Source organism: Diabrotica virgifera, chromosome 2, assembly GCF_917563875.1.
Source record: "Diabrotica virgifera virgifera chromosome 2, PGI_DIABVI_V3a".
Taxonomy (NCBI): Eukaryota; Metazoa; Arthropoda; class Insecta; order Coleoptera; family Chrysomelidae; genus Diabrotica; species Diabrotica virgifera.
This window is the reverse complement of record NC_065444.1, coordinates 169933872-169952815: the sequence shown is the minus strand read 5'-3', so window position 1 is coordinate 169952815 and position 18944 is coordinate 169933872. Positions and strand designations below refer to the sequence as shown.

The 18944-nt window shown below is 31.5% G+C and overlaps 1 long non-coding RNA gene across 1 annotated transcript; it reads right to left on the bottom strand.

Moving 5' to 3' along the window:
- Positions 1–14395: 14395 nt before the first annotated feature.
- Positions 14396–16334, bottom strand: LOC126880298 (uncharacterized). The gene is made up of 2 exons (XR_007696547.1): positions 16218–16334; positions 14396–14620 (listed from the first exon to the last, which is right to left on the bottom strand). It is a non-coding gene; the product is annotated as an uncharacterized LOC126880298 (long non-coding RNA).
- Between the last annotated feature and the right edge of the window lie 2610 nt (positions 16335–18944).

Below are 18944 nucleotides of genomic sequence, written 5' to 3'. Positions count from 1 at the left end.
ATTTGATAACACTTGACTTTAGCAGGTGCGAAAAAATTTAAAAAACCTTAGATCCAGTTCCTGATAAATCAGTAGCGCACTTAATAGAAATGATTTATTTGTTTATATTTATGTTTTTATATAACACTAGACGTTCAAACATTGAATTACTGACCTTAGAATCTAATGATTTCATCATCCTGCAATTTAACTGCATCTTTCTTATTAGAGACTGTTTTAAAAAGTTTAAAATCGTAGGCATACATTAAGCTGTAATAGTATTTAATACAGTCTGGCAATTCAATACAGACATGAATAAATAAAATAAAGAGCAATGGTCCAAGTTTGCTCCCTAGTGGAACTCATGAGGATGACAAATATTCGTGAGAAAAGCAATTACCTCATTTAGGGCCGGTTGTTCGAACGCTAATCAAGAAGTTGATTATAATCAATCAGTTTATAGTAATCAATTTTCTTGATGGGAATCACACCTAGACATCAAAAATACATGTAAAACACTAATCATTCATTGGTTGTAGGTAAAACAGTAATTAATATATAGCCGCAGCTGTTAAATTATTAAAAATTGCTTATTATTATTATTGATTTGTAAGTAAAAACAAGAAATTAACATCAGAAAGAGTTTAATTATGGTTTATTTTAGATTAAAACCAAAATAATAAAATAAATCAGTCAACAATGTCAACATAACCTCAAAATGTGACATCTGTCAGAAGTACCCTTAATCAAATATAATTGTAATTAAATATTTGATACTGATCATTTTTGATTAGCGTTCGAACAACTGGCCCTAAATGTATTCTTCCTATCCGACAAATAAGATTTTAAAAAATTAAAAGCTTTTCTTGAGAAACCAAACTGTTTATTTACAGAATGCAGTGGTTGACCTTATCAAATGCTTTTTCGTAATCAGTATACAGACCATCCTACTGATCCCTTGCCCAATAGCCTTAGTGATACTTTAAGAGAAAACACAGAGATTTGTTACTACATACTGATTTGTCATTTAGAAAACAATGCTGGGATTTGCTAACTCTACTCCTAACATGCTTATGCACACAAACAAACTTATTCGCGGTGTGCAAGTCATAGATATAATAACAGAATAGATTAGGCCAGTTCGAAAAATAACGTAACGCGGAACAGTTCGGGTCGGTGGTCTATCTATCTCTCTCTACCGGCGCTTAGCTTTCTCTCTCTAGCATATGATGGCTGCCGCCTCTGTGTAACTGTCATTCCATTACTCCCACCCCTTGGTAGATACGCTCACACTCGCACGACAGACAAAGATAGCTAGACCACCGTATTTTATATGGGCGTTACACCCCGATGCATTGAGTGGCATATGACTAGCCAGATCTATTGTTGACATATCTCTTGACTTGGAAGGCATACGAGAAACGATCGTGCGCGAATAGCGGAGAAATATTGCAACTTTCTTAAATAATTCATATTGTCAATTGAAATTGTCAAATTGACGTACATTTTATAACTACTGTCGTTGAAGAAGAAAAATTATATATTGCTCCACAATATTGACATGATATGCAATATAAAGGTAAATTTAATTAATTGTATTTTGCTTTTATTACTGTATTTTAATAACTAGTTTTATTTACTACATACAATTGTTTACGTTTTAATAACATAACCTGAATCTTATTTTTTCTTCTTATTATTTTTTTGGACTATGGCCTTGACAATTATCCAGTAACCAGTACTAATAATTGGCCAATATAATTAAAAGTGCGAATAAAGTTGCAGAGCGTAGAAACCAGGTGTCGCTTTGCCGAACTTGCACGGTCCCAATACGGAATCATCATGTATTTCAAAGCAATATTTATTTCTTGTGAAAAAAACTTGTTATTATGGCGAAGAATAAAGGTTTTTATTGAAAATAAACAATTGGATGAGACAATAAGATAGTACAGTTAGGTACGGTATAGGTTATTTGCTTGAATTGCAAATTTAACGAAAATAAATACACTAACTTTTGCGTCCAAAAACGAAAATAAGTCTCATGTGGGGTTATAGAACTTACAACGGGGAAAGATTACTGGTCTTGTGGAGCAAGTAATGTTCTCAGAGGGACATAGCTGCAGAGCTAGGCGTAACACAGGGCGTTCTGTCCGAAACCTATGGTAGGTAACAGGTACTAGGAAAGCTCAAAAATAAAGCAAGATAAAGTCACAAAAAAGTAATAGCGGCTCGCCACGACGGTTTAATTGTCCGATCAGATGGAAGAAAAAACTATCAGATCTGTTCACAAATAGAAAAGGGGAAGGGTACTGTTCTGGAGAGGAATTGTGATCCGTAAAAAACTCCTTTAATTTTCATCCAATCAACTTTAAGTGGTCACAGGTATGTTGATATCCTGTAGTTAGGCTCTGGAGAGGTGCAACAGGATAAAATTTAATTTTCATGCATGATAATGGGCGTCCACATACCATTAAAGTGAATAGAGACACCACTGAAGCAGAACGTATCCCTTGTTTGGAGTGACCTGCTTAATTACTCGAAAAAATCAAAAAACTGCTTTGTGATTCTCGAATAAATCTCGAAATTCGACTACGTTTATCCAAATGCTAGGTCCGGTCGACTCTTCTCTATGCAGTTGAGACAAGGACCCTTAAAACTTCAACCATAAATAATTTAGAGGCCTTTGAAATGTGGATCTACCGGAGAATTCTTAAAATTTCGTGGACATCGCATACCTCAAACGAAGAAGTGCTGCATAGAATAGGCAAGGCAAGAGAACTTTTCAACGCAGTGAAAGTCAGAAAAACATCATACCTGGGCCACATACTGAGAAACAGTAAGTACCAATATGCTCAACTTATAGTGAAAGGAAAGATCGAGGGAAGGAGGGGACTAGGAAGGAAAAGACTATCGTGGCTCAGAAATATCCGACAATGTACAGGGCTAAATTTTGAACAGCTAATAAGAACAGCTGAAGACAGAGAAGAGTTTGCAATTGTAGTAGCCAACCTCCATTGAGGAGACGGCACTTTAAGAAGAAGAAACTTAATTACTCACCCGAGCCCTATAAAATATTTGTAAAATATGCTTAAAAGAAAAATTAAAGCTAGCCGAGATAGTCCACAAAACACCGCACGGCTACTACAAGCTGCTCTTGAAGAATGGAGCAACCTACCACAACAAAATGATGATAATTTGATTAGGAGCGCGCCCACGCAAACTGAAGCTTGCATAAGGCTAGCTGTAATAACACTGACTACCAAAAAAAAAACAAAAAAAATAAATAAAAGCAATTTAAACATTATTCGTTTTACATTGATATTGTTTATGCTATTGACTTTAAAACAACTAGTTTCATTTTGTTTTTTAAATACTTATTGTTTTATTTAATTGGTATGTATTTGTTATTAAATTGCTTTAAGGAACAAAATGCAAAATTTTGACGCCTGTCAAATTTTCAATGTATTTAAATGTAATCATTTGTTTCGAATCCTGAGAAACTAATAGGTTAAATATTTATGAGCTGCGTTCCTGGAACGACTTTATTAGAAGGCAGTTTATTCGATTACTTAAAATCAACTTTAACTTAAGAATATCCGTCATTAAAATCATAGCAGGTGATTTGTCTTTAAAAAGACAACCTATGCAATTCTCGTAAAATTCTCGTGTTAGTGATTCCACAGTAAATCACGAGGAAAAACCAGGAAGAAACATCATGATACCATCCCGACATGGTAAGTATTTGGTCTTACATTTAGTTTACTCTCAAAATTAACACCATACTCTGATTTTCTCTGAAGTTCAAGCCAAGCTTGTATCTCGAGCTCGGCTCGAAATTTCAAAAGCTCGGCTCGAGTCCATCCCTAAAGGACCTGTCAGCTGATGTCATATTTTTGATTTATGGTTTTCTCTGTTTTGGAGATAAAAGCCATCTGAAAAACAATCTTTTAAAATAATTGTTTTCTATTACTAATACCGTGGCTTCTGTATGATTCATTAGGTGGTCGTTTTTTTATTATCATGTAGAGTTAAACTACAAATATTTAGGTATTTCCTCAAAATTACTCCTGTGGGAGACAATACGGTATCTTAAGTATCGTGATGAGTGATGAGATATTCTTTAATACATTGGCCATACAACAAGACATTTAAGCGACCATATTATCATACACAGGAGTGATACGAGGAAATATCCAGATAGATGTTCTGTAGCTATGCACGTTAATAAAAACGATCGCATAATGAATTATACAGAAGCTAAGATATTAGCATTAAAAAACAATTCTCTTAAGAGAGTGTTTCTTGAGAGGGCTTTTATCTCCGAAACAGAAAACCATAAATAAAAAATCTGACATTAGCCACTTAAGTGAGACGTACTCTTATTTATTGTGTTTAGATAAGGAGTTAAATACAGAAAAACAACATCGTAACAACGGAGATTCCAATGCAAAAACCTCACGGTTGTGGTTTTCTTTTGTTTCTGTTATAGAGATTCGTCTGATTAAAAAAAAAGGTAGAGTCTACCTATCAATTAACATCAAATGAACTGTCATATCAGTCGTAGTGAACTTCACTTGTTGCAATCATAGAACATTAGTTAGTACCGCCAATTCAAAATTCATCCCACTGTCAATTTTTCTTTAACCGACAAAAAACTTACTACAAAACAATTACAAGATAATATAGTAGTTTTTTAACTACGTAGATTCAAAGTCTTTAATATTAAATCATGAGATATTTTTAAATTGATTTGTAAACGTGTTTTCTGATTTAATCGTTAAACAATTGTTAAAAGAATAAACAATTGTTTTAATAACATTAAACGTTGCACAATATTACCAGAGAACGGCAGTTCTCGCCAGTGGCGCACACCAACACCCCCCTACACGCGACACTATATATACACGAAATTTTCGATTATCTAAATTTGACTTATTTGAAAGATGGGCCAAGTCCCATCTTAAAGTTCAGAAAAAGACTCACTCATTCATATGTCAACCATATATTTTGGTCCAAGAGTGTGGATTTTACGGCCCTTTCTATTTAGGATCTGTTTTTCGTTCTCGTCCCCAACACTCCCAAAAACTTCGAAAATATAACTCCGACCTTTGCGGCTTCTAATAGAAGCGATCATTATCTTTCCAACGCATGTCTAATTTTTAAAATCGGTTATACCATTCGAAAGTTACCGAGCTCAGAAATATGACTCAATTTTTATTTAAAAAAGGGAGAATGTTTGTGGATATGTAAGTATGTGTGTTTAAAAGTTAAACCGATTTGAATTTTTTTTCTGCGTTTGTAGAGGGAGTCTGGACCGATTCAGAACCGGTGTAGTTTGTGACTTTAGACCACCCATATGCCAGCTAGAGGACTTGGTAGGTACAAAACGGCATATTTTTTGGGGGTATATATCTTCGAAACAAGAAGAGACAGGAGAACCGCAAATACACCAAATCAATAGTGTTGAGTTAAGCTTTCAAATGGTGTATAAGCCATCAGGATCAGATACACACATACACACGGCTCAGTATAGCCGAAAAACTGAAAAACTATACTTTGAAAATTTTGGTTTTCCGACAATTACTCAAAATTTCAACCTACGAATTGCGCCAATAACTGAGCGTTTGTAGAAGGACTTCAGACAAATCTAACGGTGTATACGTCATATCCGGGACAATTCGAATTTTTAAGTTATAGGCTTCATAAGTATGATCAAATCTATTTCCTACTGGAAAAACGGTTTCTCAAGTTCAATAATTCCTGTAATAGCTTCAGTTATCATACTTGACCTTAGATCCATCAGATACTACTGGTTAATACGTTTCAAACTCATGTTTACTAATTAAAATCGGTTAAGCCTTTTAGAAGTTATTAAGTTACAAAAGTATAATCCAATTAACGATTATTCGCGAAATGGTTTATGTAGTTGAAGTGATTACGACGCTACATTTGATCTGACAATGGGCAATCCGACGTCATTTACCGGTCATCTCAATATTTTTTTCAATCTATTTCGAATAGAAAAAATCTAGTGTACATTCGATGGACACTAGATCATTTGGGAGATAATGCAACAAAGGTGACCATTTATAAAACTTAACGAGTAATAGAGGAACATTGCATTCAATTTTATACATTTAATTTATAAATAACTTTGAAAAACTCCTGATACAAGAATAAAAAACCGCTAAACGCCTTAAAAATGAGTGGCGCATACAATATTTCAGCTACAAAAGATCTGATATGAATATTACGTGGCGAAAATGTATTTTCATTTTAATGTAAAACAAAATTCTAGTTTTATTTTAAAAGATTTTTCAATAATCATAACCATAAGATTTTTTCCTAAATTTGAAATAAACGCGCCACAAAAGAGTTTCAAAATTCAAACTGTATCAAAGTTACTCTTTTGTGGCGCGATTACTTCAAATTTAGGAAATATTATGGAAAAATCTTTTAAAATAAAACTAGAATTTTGTTTTACATCAAAATGAAAATACATTTTCGCGCCACGTAATATTCGGGTCTAGGACGTTTCATCGCCGCCGTTTCGATGCAGCCAGTTCGATGCCGATGCCGGCCGATTCATCGCCAGTCAATTAATCGCTATCTGATATATTTCCGAATTTTCGACAGTTACAATTATTAGTTATTTTTAGTATTAATTAGGAATTCTAGGAAATGCGAGATATGACGGCGATGAAATGGACTGGCGATGAACCGGCGGCATCGAAACGGCCGGCGATGAACCGGCGCGCGGCGGCATCGAAACGTCCCATTCCGTAATATTCATATCAGATCTTTTGTAGCTGAAATATTGTATGCGCCACTCATTTTTAAGGCGTTTAGCGGTTTTTTATACTTGTTTATTCATACAAGGATATTTTATATACCATTCCACCCTTATGGCCATAATCTCATTTATGTAAGTTTGAAACTTTTATTTAACAAGTAACTCATCATCATATTATAACATTTTAGCTACACTATACTGAAATACACTCACCGGCAGAGAAAACGGGCACCCCAAAAAATGGGTCATTTTTAATGTCTTGTATTTCCTAAACCTGATGTCCGATTTAAGTAATTTTTTTAATATGTTATAGCCTTATTCTTTATCAATATCGCTGTAATAGTATTGTTGCTAGACAGGTACATTGTCATTGTATACAGGGTGTACGAATCAAACTGTGTTTTTTTCTCAAACTTTGAAACACCCTGTGGAATGTTCTAGCTTTTATAAAATACTAAAATTAAAACCCAACTATAGCCACAGATTTTCTTAACATTCTGCTTTTTTATTCATTCGCTTATGTTGGATAATAAAAAGTTAGGCACTTTAACAACTACCCCTGTTTTTCGTCAATACAGGGTGTTTTTCAATAAGAACGGCAAGCTTTAAGGGGTAATTCTGCATGATAAAATAATGACAGTTTGCTTTATAAACTTATGCCCGCAAATACTTCGTTTCTGAGATAGGGGGTGTTGAAATTGTTCTTACAAACTGACGATTTATTTATTGCTCTAAAACGGTTTGTGATATGCAAATAAAATTTGGTAGATTTTAAGAGCTAATTATTGCGCATTTTTTGGTATACAATTGAGAATTTTATATTCACCACTGGCGTGCATACGGGATATATCTAAAATATTTATACCCGTATGCACGCCAATGGTGAATATAAAATTCTTAATTTTATGCCAAAAAATGCGCAATAACTATCTCTTAAAATCTACCAAATTTCATTTGCATATCACAAACCGTTTTAGAGAAATAAATAAATCGTCAGTTTGTAAGAACAATTTCAACACCCCGTATCTCGGAAACGAAGTATTTGCGGGCATACGTTTATAAAGCAAACTGTCATTATTTTAGCATGCAGAATTACCCCTTAAAGTTTGCCGTACTTATTTAAAAACACCCTGTATTAACGAAAAACAGGGGTAGTTGTTAAAGTGCTTAACTTTTTTATTATCCAACATAAGCGAATGAATCAAAAAACAGAATGTTAAGAAAATCTGAGGCTATAGTTTGGCTATAGTTTCAGTATTTTATAAAAGCTAGAACATTCCACAGGGTGTTCCAAAGTTTGAGAAAAAAACACAGTTTGATTCGTACACCCTGTATACAATGACAATGTACCTATCTAGCAACAATATTATTACAGCGATATTGATAAAGAATAAGGCTGTAACATATTAAAAAATTACTTAAATCGGACATTAGGTTTAGGAAATACAAGACATTAAAAATGACCCATTTTTTGGGGTGCCCGTTTTCTCTGCCGGTGAGTGTATATCTGACTTTTCAAAAGAAGAGTACCTACTCATACTCTTGGCTTCCTTTAATTCAGTTGCTAACCCATAAATGTACCTATATTTGAAGTGAAATGAGATTAGAAGCAGAAAATAAACCCGTCTCAACCCAAAACATTATTTATTAAATCTATGAATTTCGTTGAAAACGTCAGCGACGACACTGATATACTTCCGAATAAAAAATTCTATCAAATCATTTCCGATTAGGAAAAATAGAATCTAAAAGGGAATTGTCGCAAGTACCTCACCTGCGAGATAATATCTGTGACAACTTTAGAATAGAATTTATTTTAAATGCAGGTGTACTATGTATATTATTAAATATTAAGTATGTACCTACACTTTTTATAAAACATCACTCTCGCTTAATGATTTATTTTTAAATTAAATTACCTTTTTTAATTGAATTAACGTTTTAGGTCAAAAATGGAAGTCAAAGCAGAACGACCTTTTTTGATTTAACAAACACTATTTACTATGGGCCATTCCACGAACATACGCCTGTTTTGGATTATTTCGACAACGAATATTTTACTGTGCAACATAGGAAGTACGAAAGTAAATGGCGCTAATAAATTATTCCAATAAACAACAATGTAATTTGCAATTTACTTTCGTTCTTCTTATTTTGCACAGTAAAATATTCGTTGTTGAAGTTATCCAAAACAGGCGTATGTTCGTGGAATGGCCCATATACCGGGTGTCCACTTATATTTTTCCCCATTTTAACTGCCTATAACTTCTAAACGGCTCAAGATAGAAATATGCGGTTTTCGCTGAAATGTTTTATTTTAGTAAAAGTTTTGTCTGAATGGATTGAATTTTTGAAGTTATACTTCTTTACGCGCGATATGAGGGTGAATTTTTATATGTTAAAACCTACGATCCAGGCGCATGCGCATTATAACTTTGTTCTGATTGGATGTTCAAATGACATGTCAAAAATTATTCAATATGTCGTCTGTGGCAAAGCTGTGGTTTGATTATTTATGGTTGTTGCGTTTTGAAATTTGTGTGAAAAGAAACAACAAAAAAAAGTTAGTTAATAGTTATACTGCCTTTTTAAATAGTTTTCATATATATTTTTGGACTTTTGGACTATTTTGGACAAGGGAAACTCATTAAAAATTGGGTAGTAGTTTTTATTATAATCATATTGTAATTATACATTTGGATTAGGTTGGAATAAATTTATTTTCTCAAGAATGGGGATTTTAGATAGAAATCCGAAATTAGGTCCGATTTTTATTTTTAAATTATGATTTTTTGGCGTAGATTTATTTATCTAGCAGGTATGTAATGCTTGATTTACATGCTTAATTTGATTACCAACAAAAGTTCTACCAATCTTCATCTAATATATTGTTTTCTTACTGTTTTGTTATATTTTAATATTTTCTTCCACAAAAATCAAACTACATAATTTGATTTAAATTCAGAATAACTGTCAAACAGTAAAACGTTCAGTTGCCCTATTTTTCCACATGACAAATAATGAGTAATTGGATGAGTGAGTCTAGGCTTCGATTACGAATCAAAGCGTCCCCAAATTCGCGGGTTCGAATCCCGATGCAAGTTTTTATTTTTTTATTTTTTTTATGCATTTTATGATTGTAAGTATATTTATTATATGTTTTGTTTTTCAGAAAATGCGTATTTAAAATTTTTGCCAACAATTATTATCGTTCAGAAATCATTTTTTCTTTGTGGCATTTTTCAATGTGTTTGTGTGCGTTTTATTCTTTTATTTTTTTAAATTTTTGGTATTGTCTTAATAAAAATTTTTGGAAAGTAGTAAGTATTAAAAGTAGTTTAATATTTAAATAAAATATAAATAAACTGTTTAAAGTACATTATATCAATTTCGTTAAAATCACATAATATGTAATAAAAGTACAACTTCTTACGTGCGTACAAAGTACACACACATTTTTTTTTATTTTGCTTTCAAATACGAAAAGAAAAATGGCGGATTTTTGAAAAAAGCGTTGTTGACTTTTTTTTAATGGAACACCCAGTATATTTTTTTGAAAATTAAAAGAGAGGTCATTCAGCTATCCAGCGATATAAAGTTTTTCAAAATCGGTTGCCAAATCACTGAGTAATTAATTTTTAAAATGAGAGGTGCACCGTGGATATCACATACCTAAATAACATAACTAAGCAAATTGATACTATGTTATGTGATTTCCACATTGCATCTCTCATTTTAAAAATTAATTGCCCAGTCACTTGACAACCGATTTTTAAAAAATTTATATCGTTGGATAGGTAAATGACCGTTTTTACAAGTTTTTAGATAAATGACCATTTTTTATATCACTTTTAAATAAAAAATGGCTGATTTTTGAAAGAAAAACGTTGTTGACTTTTTTTATTGAAACACCCAGTATATTTTTTTATAGCTTGAAAAAACGGTCATTTACCTATCCAACGATATAAATTTTTTTAACATCGGTTGTCAAATAACTGAGCAAATAATTTTTAAAATAAGAGATGAAATGTGGAAATCACATAACATATCATTTTGTTTAATTATGTTATTTAGGTATGTGATATCCACGTTGCACCGCTCATTTTAAAAATTAATTACTCAGTGATTTGACAACCGATTTTAAAAAACTTTATATCGCTGGATAGGTGAATGACCTTTCTTTCAATTTACAAAAAAATATACTGGGTGTTCCATTAAAAAAAGTCAACAACTTTTTTTTCCAAAAATCCACCATTTTTTTTAGTATTGGAAAGTGATATAAAAAATCCAATACATTCAGACAAAACTTTTACTAATATAAAACATTTCAGCGAAAACCGCATTTTCAACGAAAACTTTTCGTTTATAAATTTGCAAAAATCTGTGTGTTATTGCGTTGCCGCTCCTGCAATACTTAGAGCAGATGTATTGATGGATTCTTATGTAGTTTTGTCTTCTGAATCCAAATCTGAAAACGGAATTTCGATATCTCTAACCGTCTTCGAGATAATCGACCTCAAAATATAAAATGTGACGTCACAATCCGGTTATTTCCTACCACAAACCATACATACTCTAGACGTTTCACGACCATGTTAATCTTTCGGATCGAATGAACGCCATCTCTTGATTGGAATGGGAACTAAATTGACAAATTTTAGTTAGGTGGAAATTTTAAATTATAAATTTTGCGGGATTTTTGATGAAATTTCGCAGGAAATTAAAACAACAGAAAGACAATTCAATGTTTTATTCAATAATTATACTATGAGTTAAAAAATTAACTTAAAAGTTCCATCTACATAAAAATACCTACCTACTAAAAGTATTGCCTTAAAGTTCTGTGAGTATGTAGTGTTCTAATCGGGGCTGAAATACCAATATAACCAAAAATCATAGTTTTAATGAAAACTTCAAATATTCCAATTTGTTTTCAAAATGGTAAACACTACTGCCATAATGTGTCACGTGAAAGCACCGATGTGTAATATTGAGTTGAATGAAAATTTTTGAAAGAATCTTGTAGAATGATTGTTTAGATAAATACCTTAAATCTTATACAAACTTCCAAAAATATATAGGCCCGAAATGTTGATGACACACTTGTCTATTAGAATTTAGAATAAACTGTTTCAGGATCTACTATTACATATATTGTTTTTTTAATGTGGAGAAACACAACAGGGGATGATCAATGTAAACTAAAAATTCTACTCATAAAAACGGAGAGGAGGTTAATACAATTGATTAAAATTATGATTAAATCTAATTAAAAACGTAACACCACTATAATAAAATAATTAATCCACAAACTGTAAAATAAAAAGTAAAAAACAAATTAATTTAATTGTCAACTGTCAGTTGTTAAATATGACGAGAGAATTAACTGACAGCGACATCTCTGGATTGGAATGGTAACTAATTTGCTGTCTTGACCTTGAAAATTTACGTGAAACGTCTATGAGTATGTATGGTTTGTGTTTCCTACCACGCAGTAAACGTCAGCTGAAATCTTTGATTAGGAAGTAGGCTATTTTTTAGTCTGAATTTGTTAAGCAAAGCAAATGTTATTATTTACATTTGAGTTTGACACTTCGTGAATGTCAAACTAAATTTTAAATTATTTAGCTATTAATAAAATATAAATGACATTTCATAGTGAATTTAATTATTATATAAAATAATATATGTAATAAATGTATAAAAATACAATTTGAGTATATTTTGAAAGCAATAATACATATTATACTATATTAATAATGAATTAGTAGAAACGATTATATTTAAATTTGGTAAATTATAACTCCACTCGACCAGCGCACGACCACACAACTAGAAACACAAATATGCAAATACGGTTGCGTGAAGCGTGGCGCAAAGCCGTGGAATTTACGAGACTCGCTCGGTGTGTAGATCCAAGTAAAGTTCATCAGTAAAAAGTATCTTTATCATCATGCCCCGCGCACTCTAATAAAAAATATGTAATCGTATTTATTTTCCTTCCATTTTGTCAGAGGCGCTGATGTCGGCATTCTGATTGGTGGAACATGACTTTTGACAAATCCTGCGCTATCTGTGAATCTGTGTTCAGTGTTCGTGTTCGTTCGTTCGTTGTCGTTCAGTTATACGCTGTGAGCTCGTACGTAGAGGGGATATTTACAAATTCGCGAACGCCATTAGTGACAAGTCTGTAAACCTTTACCGGAAATTTGACATAAATGTCAAAGTGATTAATTTAAAATTAAAATTAAAAACATTAATTATAAAAAATATTAGTTAGTCAAAGCTGTGGTATATATTTTTACCTTAAATATGCTTACGTTTTAAATACTGAATTTAAGTTTTTTTAATGTTCTATTAATCTATTAATCCATTAATCTTAGAGCCATCTACACGATAATTGTGAAAGTATCCGAAGTAAGAAATTCATATTTTGTCAATAGAACGTCAAAATAATTAGCAAAATCTTAAAAAATCCATTACAATTTAATTACTTTTTTGCGTTGTAAATATTAAGCGATAACAATTAAATAATAAATTTAAAAATTACCGGTGAAAGTTGAATAGTAGTCCGCTAGGAACGACACCAGCGAAGCACACAGCGTATACGCTGTGAGCTCGTACGTAGAGGGGATATTTACAAATTCGCGAACGCCAGTAGTGACAAGTTTGTAAACGTTTATCGGAAATTTGACATAAATGTCAAAGTGATTAATTTAAAATTAAAATTAAAAACATTAATTATAAACAATATTAGTTGGTCAAAGCTGTGGTATATATTTTTACCTTAAATATACTTACGTTTTAAATACTGAATTTAAGTTTTTTTAATGTTCCGTAATATCTAATTATAAATAATCTATTATAATCTTAGCGCCATCTACACGATTATTGTCAAAGTATCCGAAGTAAGAAATTGATATTTTATTAATAGAACGTCAAAATGATTAGAAAAATCTTAAAAAAATCAATTACAATTTAATTACTTTTTTGCGTTGTAAATATTAAGCGATAACAATTAAATAATAAATTTAAAAATTACCGGTAAAAGTTGAATTAGTAACCGCTAGGAGCGACACCAGCGAAGCTCAGAGCGTATAGGGCTTTTAATCGATTGTCATTTGTTTCGAGCTTCTGTCATGTGCCACATAATATTAATATATCTAGGTCATACGTCTTTGGTTTGTATCATTGGTTACATCAATAACGTATGACGTAGATATATTAATATTATATGACACATGACAGAAGCTCGAAACAAATGACTGTGAATGAAAAGCCCTATTTTATATGGTCGGTTATGTGATGGGTTTGTGTCACCATAAAAAGCTGATATTCAGTCGTGTTTTTTGATATTTTGTAATCGAGTACCTTTTTAAAGGTAAGTTTTTCTGATTGTAAGGTAGAGATTTTCTGATTGTAGGTACTATTTATCCAACAGTTTTAAAATACACACTTTATTTCGCGTTTTGTTGTTAGGTCTAATTGCTCCGTTCAGCTGTTGTGTGCAGACGATGGAAAAGTTCAACAAGTAAACATTTATTTAATCCAAATTAAATAGGTACTCATATTTCTATGTAAAATGTCACATTATGTTATAAATAAATAAGTAAGAAACAAAAGTTGTTTGTGTTTTACCTTTATTGTCCACTTGAATAAAATATTAAATAATTTAAGTACCGTATGGAGGCTATGTACCTAGCATGGAGGCTAGATTATGGCACCCTTCCTATCCAATCAACAACAAGAACGTTTAAAATTTCACACCTATCATGTCGAAGCTACAGACCACTTATATGGAGGCCAGATTTGTAGTATCCTTCCATTTAACCAGGAGCTGAGATGGCGCTGAAATACGTGTCATGTTTTTTAAAGAGTAAGATCGCATTCTACCAAATCACACAACACTTTTTTCTATGTTTATCATGTATGTATTATTTATTTTACAATATTGGAAAATTGTTATTTAAAATGTGGTTTGGAATAAAAAAGTATGTTCTGATATATGAAATTACATCCTTCTAATGGAAAAAAATATTTGACGAATTTTCTCAAATTATGGATACCAACACCATTTTCATTTATAACTCTTGTATTTTTAATTTGACGAAGAAAAATTATTCTTCATAAAAATCTCTTCTTGGTCTAAGATTTATGATGCAACCATCATGAATCAAATTTTATTAATTTTATACGAGGTATGTAAAAAAATATGAATTTCGAGTAAAGTATCTTTATAGTTCACAGCATTTAAATTAGAATGATGTACTTGCACATTAAAACATAATATTTAATTCTAAACAGCTTTTCGTAATAGCAATTTTCTATATTATGAATTTAAATACGTATATAAACAAAGTTTTCGTTATGATAATGCTCGCATTTTCAGCTTGTTCTATCTTAAATCGTTTAGAAGTTATAGGCAGTTAAAATGGGGGAAAATATAAGTGGACATCCGGTATTTAAATGAGAAAATGTACAAAGTTCTTGTTCTTGATGTGCCTATCCGTGACGAATATTGGCGATAATCATGGCAATATTGATCTTATCTACAAAAGTGCGGAAAAGCTGCATAGGTACATGTTGTATTGAACCAGGTTCAAAGGTTCTTCAACCAGGATGATCTTAGGATGCATTTCGCGTAGTGTGTCTGAAGTATTATAACTTTCGAGATTTTATTGTGTTCAGTACCTCTCAGTCCTTCTTCCTTCTTCTGAGGATCTTCTCATATGTGACTCGGTAAGCTCTAATGGATTTAAAATAATCTCCGATATAGCTACTTCTCAAATGCTTCCAATTTTCTACACAACTCTTAGTTCAAAGTCCACGATTCATCGCCACAAAAAAGGACAAAGAAGACGTAGCATCGCAGTATTTTTACTTTTGTACTAAGAGAGAGGTTGTGCCTCTTGAAAAAGGCATCCAACTAGAGTTACCATTTTCAGGGGCCTGGGGACGCGTACCGATTTGTACCTGATCGGGACACTAAATGTCCCGATTTTCACCCACGAAAACCAATTTCAGGAGGACTTACAGTGAATTTTATACTATGTTATAAAAACAAGGTAATCCTAAAAGCGGCAAAATCGAATGAAAAATATAATTTTAATAAAAAAGAATGTGTGTGTGTACTTTGTACGCACGTAAGAAGTTATACTTCTATTATTATGATTTCAACGAAATTAATATACTTAACAGGTTATTTGTATTTTATTTAAATAATAAACTAACTTTCTTCACCTACCACTTTTAAAATTTTTTTATTAAAACGACACCAAAAATATATAAACAAAAAAATATGAATCGTCCAGGATTTGAACCCGGGACCTCTTGATCTCCGGTCACACGCTCTACCACTGAGCTATATCCCTTTTGCTTTGACAGGTTACAAGATTTCTCATACATACTGACAAATTTAGTACAAAAATACTTTAAATATACTTACTATTATTATAAAATATCTTATTCCCGAGGAAGACAAATCCAAAGACAAAAAAATTATAATAAATAATACATTTACTAAAAACAACGAAAAAATAATGTTTTAAAATGAAACAATTTCAAATTGGTTATCGGTATCTGATAAAATTAGCCTTGTTATCTGATAAAATATTGTTAATTTGTGTTCTCGAACCTTGAAAATCGTCATTATTCGATTTTTTCAGTTTTAAATTGTTTATAACTCGGAAACGATTAATTTTAGAGAAAAATTACAAAATATCTTTTTTGTTCCCAATGATCCAAACAACCTAAAATAGTGTTTATCCGGGCCAAAAAAATTGATTTTCATAATTTGTTTAAATTTTTTTATAAATGTAACAATAACTTCGAACTTATGGCATTTAGGTATAGGGAATAGGTATAACATGAAAAATAATTGGTATTTCTTAAGGACTTCAAAACGCAAAAATATACAGGGTGTTCCATTTGAAATAAGAAAGTTCATTAGATTTCCAGAAAAACGGAAAATATGACAACAATGTCGGTCTATACTATACAACAATGTCGGTCTATACTATAAGGTGCACTATAATATCGGCCGCATTAGAAAACCCCTACCTACCAAAATCTATAAAAATCGTGGAAGCCGTTTTCGAGATAATTGAGTGTTTCCATACATAAAACTCACTCTGTATTATGTAGATTAAATATAATTTTCATACCTCGACTATAAATATTTTTTGCTTTAAATTAAATCTAGAAGCTCTTTATGCTTTTTATGTATACAGGGTGAGTGGGGAGGAATGTGCCAAACTTTAAGACTGTATAATATACGTAAAAATAATCAAAAATAACTCATATGTTGTTATTCGATTTTCATTTGTTTCCGAAATACGGGATGTTAAAATTTTTCTTAAAAACTGACGATTTATTTATTGCTTGTATGTTTTGACACACAAGTAAGGATTTTATATTAACCATTGGCGAGCGTATGGGTAAGGGTCTGAAATTTTTTAAAGAAATAAAAATAGTACGCCAATGAGATATTTCAAATTAAAAATTATTTTTGAATTCCCTGTTCAATTTGTGATAAAAAAATCTATCTTCCTATTTTTTCATACGACGCTTAGTTTTCATACAAAAAAATAAAATATCTTAACGCTTCCAAAGTATTCGAAATAAGTTTCTACACATTCTTATAGAAACTTGTGACGTTCCGCCCCTTATAGAATCGATTATTGATGGGAAGATATTATTTAACTATCCAAAATATTATTTAATTATTTTCAGAATTATTTTCTTTCAATGTTTATTCAAATAGAACTTAAACCCATCTCAGAATTTTTAAATGCTTGATGACGTCACATTTAAAACGTGGCAACATTGGTTTCCCCACTTTGACAGCCAATGCTTAGTAGAGGGGTACGAAGGATTACTTGCGGTTAGCGAAAACCAAATACTTTGGCTTCGGAGCTTCTAGACAATTGACAGTTAGAATTATTGGGGACTTGGAAATTTTACACCCGTATTTTGAATTTCTCTAATAGATGGTTTGTTTAAACCCTAAATTTTCCTTTAAGGTTTTTTCTTATTAATTGAAAACAATCATTTTTGTTTAAGAATATTTTTATTATGTGAAATATTTATGTTTTTCTTTGGTAGTAGGTACCTACTGTTTTTGATGTGGTAATAATATAACTTTTATAACATGGTTAATTATTTTATAGAGAAATTCAAAATACTGGTAAAATTGCTAAGTCCCCAAGAGGTACCGAACTATAAGTAACATATCCTATACATATAGGTACATATTATTATAAGGTACCTACATGACAAAGTTTTTTATTTAAAATATTGCTAATATTATGTACTATATAATTAGGTTAATAAGTATATTTTGAATTTCATTTACATTTATATAGATAATCTACCAAGCGAAGTGAGGTTTTTCATTTACTGTCTTAAACTCAATGATGTATAAGTTATATATGATGTATAAGTAGTATAGGTACAATATATATACTTTTCAAATTGCCCGCCAAATCCAGAGAACTGTCAATTATCTAGAAGCTCCGAAGCAAAGTATTTGGTTTTCTCTAGACGCAAGTCGAAGGATTCAGCTGTGAACGTGAGCCTTGGATTGCCATTGTTTCTCGAGTGTTCGGTCTGAATCGTAGTGTGCGGGGTCATTAGACTCAATTATTCACCTCTAATTCTCAGTTCCAAATTGATTAAATATTACAATAAAAGTATAGTGAAGTTATCCAGCAGCAGTGGATTTGAAGAATTTTAGAGCATACTATATCCAATGAGTTCTACCCCGGTAAATACACATTTTATTAAGTATTTTATTCAGCCATTTTGGAAGTCCTTGACATTTGCTAACTAAGTTTCACATAGTCTATTTTCATGGTTTTTATGTTTTATTTTCATGGATCAAACTCATCTAGAGATAATTCAATATTCGTTGTTAATTTGTGCTTCCAGTTGGAAAATAGAGCTAATTTAAACTCCATTTTTTATATTCCTTTCAAGTCTACAGAACTCCTATCTTTTGAACGATGATCAAATAAGTATCCATCGCTTAGTCTTACTATATTTCATCCTTGTATAATATATCTATATACCGGTGTATATATTATAATAAAATATTCTTTCACAGTAATTATATTTTGTATTTCAATTGGAAATTACTTGTGTTATTTGACCAAGGTCATCTGATAGCAACCTG